The sequence below is a fragment of the Schistocerca nitens genome, chromosome 1, assembly GCF_023898315.1.
Source record: "Schistocerca nitens isolate TAMUIC-IGC-003100 chromosome 1, iqSchNite1.1, whole genome shotgun sequence".
Classification (NCBI taxonomy): domain Eukaryota; kingdom Metazoa; phylum Arthropoda; class Insecta; order Orthoptera; family Acrididae; genus Schistocerca; species Schistocerca nitens.
In genome coordinates this window covers 723,730,093-723,741,541 of record NC_064614.1, presented here as the reverse complement: position 1 = coordinate 723,741,541, position 11,449 = coordinate 723,730,093, and positions in this window count along the sequence as shown.

Here is an 11,449-nt window from a genome sequence, read left to right as displayed (position 1 = left end):
AACCTAAGGACATCACACACATCCATGCCCGAGGCAGGATTCGAACCTGCGACCGTAGCGGTCGCGCGGTTCCATACTGTAGCGCCTAGAACCGCTCGGCCACTTCGGCCGGCCTAAACATTAAATTCCAAAACCCTAAACACTCGGACATTATTAATTATGAACCCCGTACTATATCAGTTAAAACGTTTGGTAACCAAAAAAATTTTTTTAGATGATATTTCAATATGCAGCACTGAAAATAAGTTTTTCGTGATGAACTTTGACCTCGACTTTTTTCAGAAAATAGAGAGTATATAGCAAAAATTCTAAACACGTGTCTATTTTCTGTATCGAACTTCCTTGCTAAACTTAATCAAAATAGGTGACCCAAGTGTCACACCGTCCCCTTGCAAGACGACACCCCCCCCCCTTTTCTGTGGTACACAACTCTCTACCTGAGCGCAACACGATGGTCGCCGAAACATGTAGATGCGCCGAAGCATGAACGTGCGAGCACATGCAAGCACATGCGTCCTGACAGGGCCCATCAGGCCTCGTTTTCGCCGCAACGAAAGAGCTCCCTAAGATGTTTGTCATTTGCCACAGCGCAGGAGAAAGTGCCTCTTCTCGGAAGTCAAGCACGAGAGCATCACCCGCTGTACGGTTAGGTAATAGATGTGGCCTAAGAGACACGGAGCAGGATCGCTCTCTTACACTGCTGTTGTGTAACTGAGTCGATGCCGCAAAGCGTCAACGCCCTCATCGCAGAGAGAGTGCTGCACTACATGTTGTTATGTAGGTAGAAAATCTCTGTGGTAGAAAAGGCAACGAACCACATAGTTGACCATTTTGAGTGCACAAAGTAAACTATCAACTGCACTAAAGTAGCCAAACTAATTTGAAGTAAGCTCGTCAGGCCAGCCGCTGTGGCCGAGCGGTACTAGGCACTTCAGTCCGATACCGCGCTGCTGCTACAGTCGCAGGTTCCAATCCTGCCTCGGGCATGGATATGTGTGTTTACGTAGTTCTGAGTCTAGGAGACAGATGACCTCATATATTAAGTCCCATAGTGCTTGGAGTCGTTTGAACCACTTGAATGAGATCGTCATATGGGTCATCCTTTGTATTTGAGTTTGTGCTTTGCAAGGTGCTTTCATAATGCATAATAGAATAAGTTTCCTGTTTGCTTTCGTGAGCCAAGATACATGAAGAAGCAATTCTCTGTTTCTGCAGTGTCTTTTAAAGGTCTCTTAAAGTGCGCACAAATAAACAAACAGCTATTTTAGCCTTGTAGCCGTTTATTATCCAGCAGAACGTGTTAGAAATGTATGCAGTGCCCCAGCATTTATCCAATAAGCAATTGAGCGTGGCCTCTTAGGAAGTGGCGACTTACTGCCGAGAGAGCAAGAGAGAGAGAGAGAGAGAGAGAACGGGAGATTTATGTTAAGTGCACGTGCCGTCAGCGCAGCCTAGCGAAATGGCGGCCATCACGCAGTACATTATGCGACTAATGGGAATGGATGCACTAAACTCCGGCACTTAACGGGCTCCTTGTTTCAGGCAGATAAAGTTATTACCCACCCGACGTTTTCTGATGGTCATTTTGTAAGGGTGATAGAAACGTCCAGGTGTTACCGTGTCGGTAATGATCAGTTCATAGTCGTGCTGGAGGACTCATGTTGCATTTACTTAATGAAAGAGAGAAGAGCATCTACAATATGGCACTCCTAGGAGAATAGGACTAGTTCCTATTTAATATTTGCTTTGCTGGCAGACGTCCAGAAACATTACTATTTTTTTCTATTGTTGTGGAATCCATCAACAAAATTTAAACAGCTTTTGTTACTGTGTAGTTGTTCGCGGATTAATGGAATGTGGTTTAAAATACAAGTCTTGAATATAATAGCGCTTTTTATGAGTCAAACCAGTTTCATCAGTTAAGTATTTTAGATCTTACGGTGCAAATACGTTTTTAAGATTGAAAGAAAGTTGGGTTTACTTACAACCAAGAGATGCTGATAAAGTAAACCTTCATTCGCGTCTAGATTTGATTGAAATGATATTCATCTTTTAGAGGTGTCTCTGGCGTCATTCATCCCGAGAGGTCAGGAACATAAAGCTATAAAACACCATGCGTCGCCACGACCGTAAAACACTTGTCTGAAACTTGTTTTTGTTTCACCTTATGATGTTGGAAGTATTCTTACAATTTATTGTAACAGTAAAACCATACAGACTTTTGCAATAATTTTATGTCACTAACGATGGTCGTTTCGATCAGAAATAGTGTAGTCTTAAGATTTATGTTATCAGCAGCTCTTGGTGGTACAAATATACGACATTCTTTAAATATTTATTAGCTGTTCGTCACAAACGTCATAGTGTGTTACTACTACTGCAATACAACATTAAAGAAACCTGAGGAGATGAGCTGCAGGTAATTGGGACTGTGATTGCTATGTGCAGATGCGAGCTGAGTTGGTGACCCTTCGCTCACAGCTCCAGGCAGTGAAGGATTCCGTCACGCTTCTTGAGGCTGCTGCTAAGGGGTCGGACGTGGTGATGCGAGGGATGTCAAGCACGTCCCACGCGTCCTCTGATCGGTCCACTGCTGTGCCCACCCCGGGTACTGCCTGCATTGAGGTTGTTAACCCCTCACCCGTGGTCGAGTAGGAGATCGATCCAAAGTCTGGCAGGCAGTGAAAGACTTTCCGAGAGGCCGATCGCAGGGACCTCACAGTTCGTTTGACGAGCGGGTTTCAGGCGTTATCTGTGGCTGATGAAGTCTCTAAGCCGGATGCAGTCGTCCACCCTTTCCCAGAGGAAGCTTCTCGACCAACAAGTTCTAGGCATTCACAGAGGGTGGATTTCCTGGCAGTTGGGAGCTCCAACGATAGGCGTGTAACGGGGCCCCTTGGGAACATGGCTGCCAAGGAGTGGAAGGAAGCCAGTGGGCACTCCGTGTGCATACCGGGGGGAGTTATTCCAGATGTGGAAAGGGTGGTTATGTATGCCATGATGAGTACAGGTTGCAGCCAAATGCAGGTGGTGGCTCATGTCAGTACCAATGACGTATGCTGCCTTGGATCGGAGGATATTATCTCTGGTTTCGGACGGCTAGGTGGTGGCTCATGTCAGTACCAATGACGTATGCTGCCTTGGATCGGAGGATATTATCTCTGGTTTCGGACGGCTAGCGGATACGGTAAAAACTGGCAGTCTTGCTTGCGAGAGTAAGGCGGAGATCACCATCTGCAGCATAGTCGACAGAACCGACTGTTGTCGCTTTATTGACACATAGTCAGCACGGATTCAGAAAATGTCGCTCTTGTGAAACACAACTAGTTCTCCATATTCATGAAGTAATGAGTGCTATCGACAGGGGAGTCAAACTGATTCTGTATTTTTAGATTTCCAGAAGGCTTTTAACACCGTTCCTCACAAGCGTCTTCTAATCAAACTGCCTGCATATGGCATACCGCCTCAGTTTTGCGAATGGATTCGGGATTTCCTGTCGGTAAGATAACAGTCCGTAGTAGTAGACGGAAATTCATAGGGTAAAACAAAAGTTAAATCCGGAGTTCCCCAAGGAATTGTTATATACCCTCTATTGTTCCTGATCTACACTTTGTGATCAAAAGGATACGGACACCCCAAAAATAAGTTTTTCATATTTGGCGCATTTTGCAGCCACCTACTGCTAGGTACTCCATATCAGCGACCTCAGTAGTCATTAGCCATCGTGAGCGAGCTTCAATGGGGCGCTTCGTGGAATTCACAGACTTCGAACGTCGTCAGGTGATTGTTTCATACGTCTGCACGCGGGATTTCCACACTCTTAAACATACTTAGGTCCACTGTTTCCTATGTGACAGTGAAGTGGAAACGTGAAGGGACATGTAAGGCACAAAAGCATACAGGCAGACCTCGTCTGTTGACTGACAGAGACCGCCGACAGTTGAAGAAGGTCGTAATGTGTAATAGGCGGACATCTATTCAGACTATCACACAGGAATTCCATACTGCATCAGGATCCACTGCAAGTACTATGACAATTACGCGGGAGGTGAGCAAACTTGGATTTCATGGTCGAGCGGCTGCTCATAAGCCACACCTCACACCGGTAAATGCCAACGATGCCTCGCTTGATGTAAGGAGCGTAAACGTTGAACGATTGAACAGCGGAAAAACAATGTGCGGAGTGACGAATCACGGTACACAATGTGGCGATCCGATGGCAGGGTGTGGGTATGGCGAATGCCCGGTGGACTTCATCTGCCAGCGTGTGTAGTGCCAACAGCAAAATTCGGAGGCGGTGGTGCTACGGTGTGGTCGTATACTTCATGGAGGGGCTTGCACCCCTTGTTGTTTTGCGTGGCACTGTCACAGCACAGACCTACATTGACGTTTTAAGCTCTTCTTGATTCCCACTGTTGAAGAGCAATTCGGGGATGGCGATTGCATCTTTCAACACGATCGAAGACCTGTTAATAATGCTCGGCCTGCGACGGAGTGGTTACACGACAGTAACATCCCTGTAGTGGACTGGCCTGCACATAGTCCTAACCTGAATCCTATAGAACACCTTTGGCATGTTTAGGAATGCCGACTTCGTGCCTGGCCTCACCGACTGATATCGATACCTCTCTTCCGTGCAGCACTCCGTGAAGAATGGACTGCCATGGTACAAGAAATTTTCCAGCACCCTACTGAACGTATTTCTGCGACAGTGGAATCTGTCATCAAGGCTAAGAGTGGGACAACACCATACTGAACTCCAGCATTATCGATGGAGGGCTCCACGAATTTGTAAGTCATATTCAGCCAGGTGTCTGTGTACTTTTGATCGCATAGTGTGTATTAACGACATAGGAGACAATCTGATAAGCCCTCTTAGATTGTTTGCTGATGATGCTGTCATTACGTCTTGTAAAATCATCAGATGGCCAAAATTAATTGCAAAATGATGCAGATAAGATATTTGTAGGCCGCGAAAAGTGGCAGTTGACCCTGAATAAAGAAAATTGTGAAGTTAGTAACATGAGTGTTAAAAGAAATCCACTAAATTTCGATTACGCGGTAAGTCACACAAACCTGAAGGCTATAAACTGAACTAAATACTTAGGGATTACAGTTATAAATAACTAAATTGGAATGATCACATAGATAATATTGTGGGTAAAGCAAACCAAAGACTGCAATTCACTGGCAGAACACTTAGAAGGTGCAACGGGTCTACTAAATGGACTGCTTACACCACGCTTGTCCGTCCTGTTCTGTAGTATTCCTGTTCGGTGTGGGATCCGCATCAGGTGGGACTGTCGAATGACATCGAAAAAGTTCTGAGAAGGGCAGCTAGTTTTTTACTATCGCAAAATAGGGGAGATAGTGCCCCAGACAGAATACGTGAATTGGAGTGCCAATCATTAAAAAAAGGACGTCTTTTGTTGCGACAGAATCTTCTCATCAAATTTAAATCACCAGTTTTCTCCTACGATTGCGACAACAATCTGTTGGCACCCACCTACATAGGGAGTAATGATAATCACTATAAAATAAGAAAAATCAGGGCTCGCGCAAAAAAATGTTAGTTCTCGTTTTTCCCGCGCGCCGTTCAAGAGTGGAACGGTAGGAGACAACTTCAAGGTGGTTCATTGAACCCTCTGCCAAGCACTTTGTTGTGAATAGCAGAGTAATCACGTAGATGTAGCTGTAATTCGATCCCCTCCGTCACTAACATTTTAAGCAGAAGTAATTCGCCGTATATATTATCGATAACGCGAGAAGCTGTTACATCTATGTAATATTTTATTTGCAGTAATACTTTCGGTATAGGTGAAATTAAATCTCGTTGTTTATGACATTACGTAACCAAAACAGCTTTCAGTCTGTTTTGTGAGCTTTTGTATCGATATGCTTATCAGTTTCTGACAAAAGCTCTATTGAATTTAAAATGAATATGTTGTTAATTGCTCATTTACTCTGCGTTCTTGTCAACCTCTTCACTTACGTAGTTCGCTATGAAAATACAGGATGGTCAGAGATAGTTTCATAAGCTAGTAAGGGGTTTGCTGGATAGATCGTGCCGAGAATATTTATTATGAGGAACATTTTATACGTTGCGCCCTTTCCACGTTAATTGGCACTGAAATTATCCCACCAGGCCGTTGCAGGCATAAATTCAAGCGTCCCGCAGAGACGGTGTCGCCGAATATGTGCTTCGTTTGATTTCATAAAAGCGAACAAGAGAGCGACAAAAAATTGGAAATGGGGCGGTGTAAGAATCGATCCCGAGTCAATGGCTGAACAGTCTCGAGCGCTAGCATCTACTGTATGAGAACTACTGGCACTAATCTTATCTGCCCAGCCACTAGAATCTGCGCGTGCAACGGGGTCATTGGCTAAATTCAATCCTAACTAACTCGGCAATGGTGCAACACCTAATATTTTTTTCACAATTATTTTTCAGCACCCTTACAGGGTTCTGACAGCGTTTTTGTGCACTCTGTATATTTATTTACTTACCATTACTTTCTCAATAATACAGGAATCTAACATATTGAAGTATTGTCAGCATTGGATAGAGAGTCTACTTAACCTACATCGATTTGAACCTCCTAACTGTATTTATGCCTGGGTCCCGCTCCACAGCTTTTACTCCCTACCTGTTTTCGAAAACGATTATTTCATGATGTCTACGGATGTAGCCTGTCAGCCAATTCCTTCGTTTAGTCACGTTGTGCCAGATATTTCCTTTCTCCCCGGTCAGATCCAGTACCTCCTCATTTGTTCTGCCTACTTAAACTTCACATTTTTTTACAGTACGACATTTCAAAAGATTTTCTTCTCAGAACTGTTTATCGACCACGTTTCACTTCCATATGACGCAACACTCCAGGAAAAAGATATCCTAACATTTAAATTTATTCTAGGTGTTAATAAATCCCGTATTTCAGAAATACTTTTCTTTCTATTGATAGCTTCTATACACTGATCAGGCAGAACATTATGACCACCCACCCAACAGCTGGTATGTTCACCCTTGGCATCGGTAACAATAGCGAAGCGTCGGGGTATGCAACACATACGGCCTTGATAGGTCGCTGGAGGGAGTGGACACCACATCTACACACACGTCACATAATTGTACTAAATTCCTGGGAGGGTGCAATGATATATGACGCCACGTCAATTACATCCCAGAAATATTCGATCAGGTTCAGGTCTGGTGAGTTGGGGGCCAGTCAGCACATCAATTGGAACTCTGTCCTGTGTTCCTGGGACCATGCTCGTGGCCTTGTGGTGTGGCGATTTTTTTTTTTTTGCTCATCAGTCTACTGATTGGTTTGATGCAGCCCGCCACGAATTCCTTTCCAGTGCTAACCTCTTCATCTCAGAGTAGCACTTGCAACCTACGTCCTCAATTATTTGCTTCACGTATTCCACTCTATGTCTTCCTCTACAGTTTTTGCCCTCTACAGCTCCCTCTAGTACCATGGAAGTCATTCCCTCATGTCTTAGCAGATGTCCTATCATCCTGTCCCTTCTCCTTATCAGTGTTTTCAACATATTCCTTTCCTCTCCGATTCTGCGTAGAACCTCCTCATTCCTTACCTTATCAGTCCACCTAATTTTCAACATTCGTCTATAGCACCACATCTCAAATGCTTCGATTCTCTTCTGTTCCGGTTTTCCCACAGTCCATGTTTCACAACCATACAGTGCTGTACTCCAGACGTACATCCTCAGAAATTTCTTCCTCAAATAAAGGCCGGTATTTGATATTAGTAGACTTCTCTTGGCTAGAAATGCCTCTTTTGCCATAGCGAGTCTGCTCTTGATGTCCTCCTTGCTCTGTCCGTCATTGGTTAATTTACCGCCTAGGTAGCAGAGTTCCTTAACTTCATTGACTTCGTGACCATCAATCCTGATGTTAAGTTTCTCGCTGTTCTCATTTCTACTACTTCTCATTACCTTCGTCTTTCTCCGATTTACTCTCAAACCATACTGTGTACTCATTAGACTGTTCATTCCGTTCAGCAGATCATTTAATTCTTCTTCACTTTCACTCAGGATAGCAATGTCATCAGTGAATCGTATCATTGATATCCTTTCACCTTGTATTTTAATTCCGCTCCTGAACCTTTCTTTTATTTCCATCATTGCTTCCTCGATGTACAGATTAAAGAGTAGGGGCGAAAGGCTACAGCCTTGTCTTGCACCCTTCTTAATACGAGCACTTCGTTCTTGATAGTACACTCTTATTATCCCCTCTTGGATGTTGTACATATTGTATATGACCCGTCTCTCCCTATAGCTTACCCCTACTTTTTTCAGAATCTCGAACAGCTTGCACCATTTTATATTATCGAACGCTTTTTCCAGGTCGACAAATGCTATGAAAGTGTCTTGATTTTTCTTTAGCCTTGCTTCCATTATTAGCCGAAACGTCAGAATTGCCTCTCTCGTCCCTTTACTTCTCCTAAAGCCGAACTGATCGTCACCTACCGCATTCTCAATTTTCTTTTCCATTCTTCTATATATTATTGTTGTAAGCAGCTTCGATGCATGAGCTGTTAAGCTGATTGTGCGATAATTCTCGCACTTGTCAGCTCTTGCCGCCTTCGGAATTGTGTGGATGATGCTTTTCCAAAAGTCAGGTGGTATGTCGCCAGATTCATATATTCTACACACCAACGTGAATAGTCGTTTTGTTGCCACTTCCCCCAATGATTTTAGAAATTCTGATGGAATGTTATCTATCCCTTCTGCCTTATTTTTTAGCAAACAGAACACAGCATGTTGTTATCAATGGAGAGACGTCTACAGACGTTAAGGTAACCTCTGGCGTGCCACAGGGGAGTGTTATGGGACCATTGCTTTTCACAATATATATAAATGACCTAGTAGATAGTGTCGGAAGTTCCATGCGGCTTTTCGCGGATGATGCTGTAGTATACAGAGAAGTTGCAGCATTAGAAAATTGTAGCGAAATGCAGGAAGATCTGCAGCGGATAGGCACTTGGTGCAGGGAGTGGCAGCTGTCCCTTAATATAGACAAATGTAATGTATTGCGAATACATAGAAAGAAGGATCCTTTATTGTATGATTATATGATAGCGGAACAGACACTGGTAGCAGTTACTTCTGTAAAATATCTGGGAGTATGCGTGCGGAACGATTTGAAGTGGAATGATCATATAAAATTAATTGTTGGTAAGGCGGGTACCAGGTTGAGATTCATTGGGAGAGTGCTTAGAAAATGTAGTCCAGCAACAAAGGAGGTGGCTTACAAAACACTCGTTCGACCTATACTTGAGTATTGCTCATCAGTGTGGGATCCGTACCAGATCGGGTTGACGGAGGAGATAGAGAAGATCCAAAGAAGAGCGGCGCGTTTCGTCACAGGGTTATTTGGTAACCGTGATAGCGTTACGGAGATGTTTAATAAACTCAAGTGGCAGACTCTGCAAGAGAGGCGCTCTGCATCGCGGTGTAGCTTGCTCGCCAGGTTTCGAGAGGGTGCGTTTCTGGATGAGGTATCGAGTATATTGCTTCCCCCTACTTATACCTCCCGAGGAGATCACGAATGTAAAATTAGAGAGATTAGAGCGCGCACGGAGGCTTTCAGACAGTCGTTCTTCCCGCGAACCATACGCGACTGGAACAGGAAAGGGAGGTAATGACAGTGGCACGTAAAGTGCCCTCCGCCACACACCGTTGGGTGGCTTACGGAGTATGAATGTAGATGTAGATGTAGACCTCTAGTTCTGTAGCTACTCACGCTAACCACGGTACCACGGCGCTCCTGAACTCAACATGTCCTTGATGTTACCTATCTAGCGCATGGACTACTCAGTTTGTATATTTTCCTAATTCTTTTCACGGTTCCACGCAACTTCTTCCTGTTTTCTCGATTGATCTGTGTTCAGTTTTTCAAGGCCTATCCACTGTGCCAACGTATAACTAAATCTGAGGGGGGTGCGATGGGGAGGTTCCCTTGTAAGTTACCACCCCTTACTGACGCTAGACGGGACTCAGGACTAATATTTGAATCTCATTGTAGACAAGTGTAATGTGCTGCGAATACATAGAAAGATAGATCCCTTTTCATTTAGCTACAAAATAGCAGGTCAGCAACTGGAAGCAGTTAATTACATAAATTATCTGGGAGTACGCATTAGGAGTGATTTAAAATGGAACGATCATATAAAGTTGATCGTCGGTAAAGCAGATGCCAGACTGAGATTCATTGGAAGAATCCTAAGGAAATGCAATCCGAAAACAAAGGAAGTAGGTTACAGTACGCTTGTTCGCCCAATGCTTGAATACTGCTCAGCAGTGTGGGATCCGTACCAGATCGGGTTGATAGAAGAGATAAAGAAGATCCAACGGAGAGCAGCGCGCTTCGTTTCAGGATCATTTAGTAATCGCGAAAGCGTTACGGAGATGATAGATAAACTCCAGTGGAAAACTCTGCAGGAGAGACGCTCAGTAGCTCGGTACCGGCCTTTTGTTAAAGTTTCGAGAACATACCTTCACCGAAGAGTCAAGCAGTATATTGCTCCCTCCTACGTATATCTCGCGAAGAGACCATGAGGATAAAATCAGAGAGATTAGAGCCCACACAGAAGCATACCGACAATCCTTCTTTCCATGAACAATACGAGACTGGAATAGAAGGGAGAACCGATAGAGGTACTCAGGGTACCCTCCGCCACACACCGTCAGGTGGCTTGCGGAGTATGGATGTAGATGTAGATGTAGATATTTGACCGTAAGTCCTCCAAAGCTGTTTTAAATTCCGATTCTAATACTGGATCCCCAATCTCTTCTAAATCGACTTCTGTTTCTTCTTCTATCACCTCAGACAAATCTTCACCCTCATAGAGGCTTTCAATGTATTCTTTCCACCTATCTGCTCTCCCCTCTGCATTTAACAGTGGAATTCCCGTTGCACTCTTAATGTTACAACCGTTGCTTTTAATGTCACCAAAGGTTCTTTTGACTTTCGTGTATGCTGAGTCTGTCCTTCCGACAATCATAACTTTTTCGATGTCTTCACATTTTTCCTGCACCCATTTCGTCTTAGCTTCCCTGCACTTCCTATTTATTTGATTCCTCAGCGACTTGTATATCTGTATTCCTGATTTTCCCGGAACATGTTTGTACTTCCTCCTTTCATCAATCAACTGAAGTATTTCTTCTGTTAGCCATGGTTTCTTCGCAGCTACCTTCTTTGTACCTATGTTTTCCTTTCCAACTTCTGTGATGGCCCTTTTTAGAGATGTCCATTCCTCTTCAACTGTACTGCCTACTGCGCTATTCCTTATTGCTGTATCTATAGCGTTAGAGAACTTCAAACGTATCTCGTCATTCCTTAGTACTTCCGTATCCCACTTCTTTGCGTATTGATTCTTCCTGACTAATGTCTTGAACTTCAGCCTACTCTTCATCACTACTATAT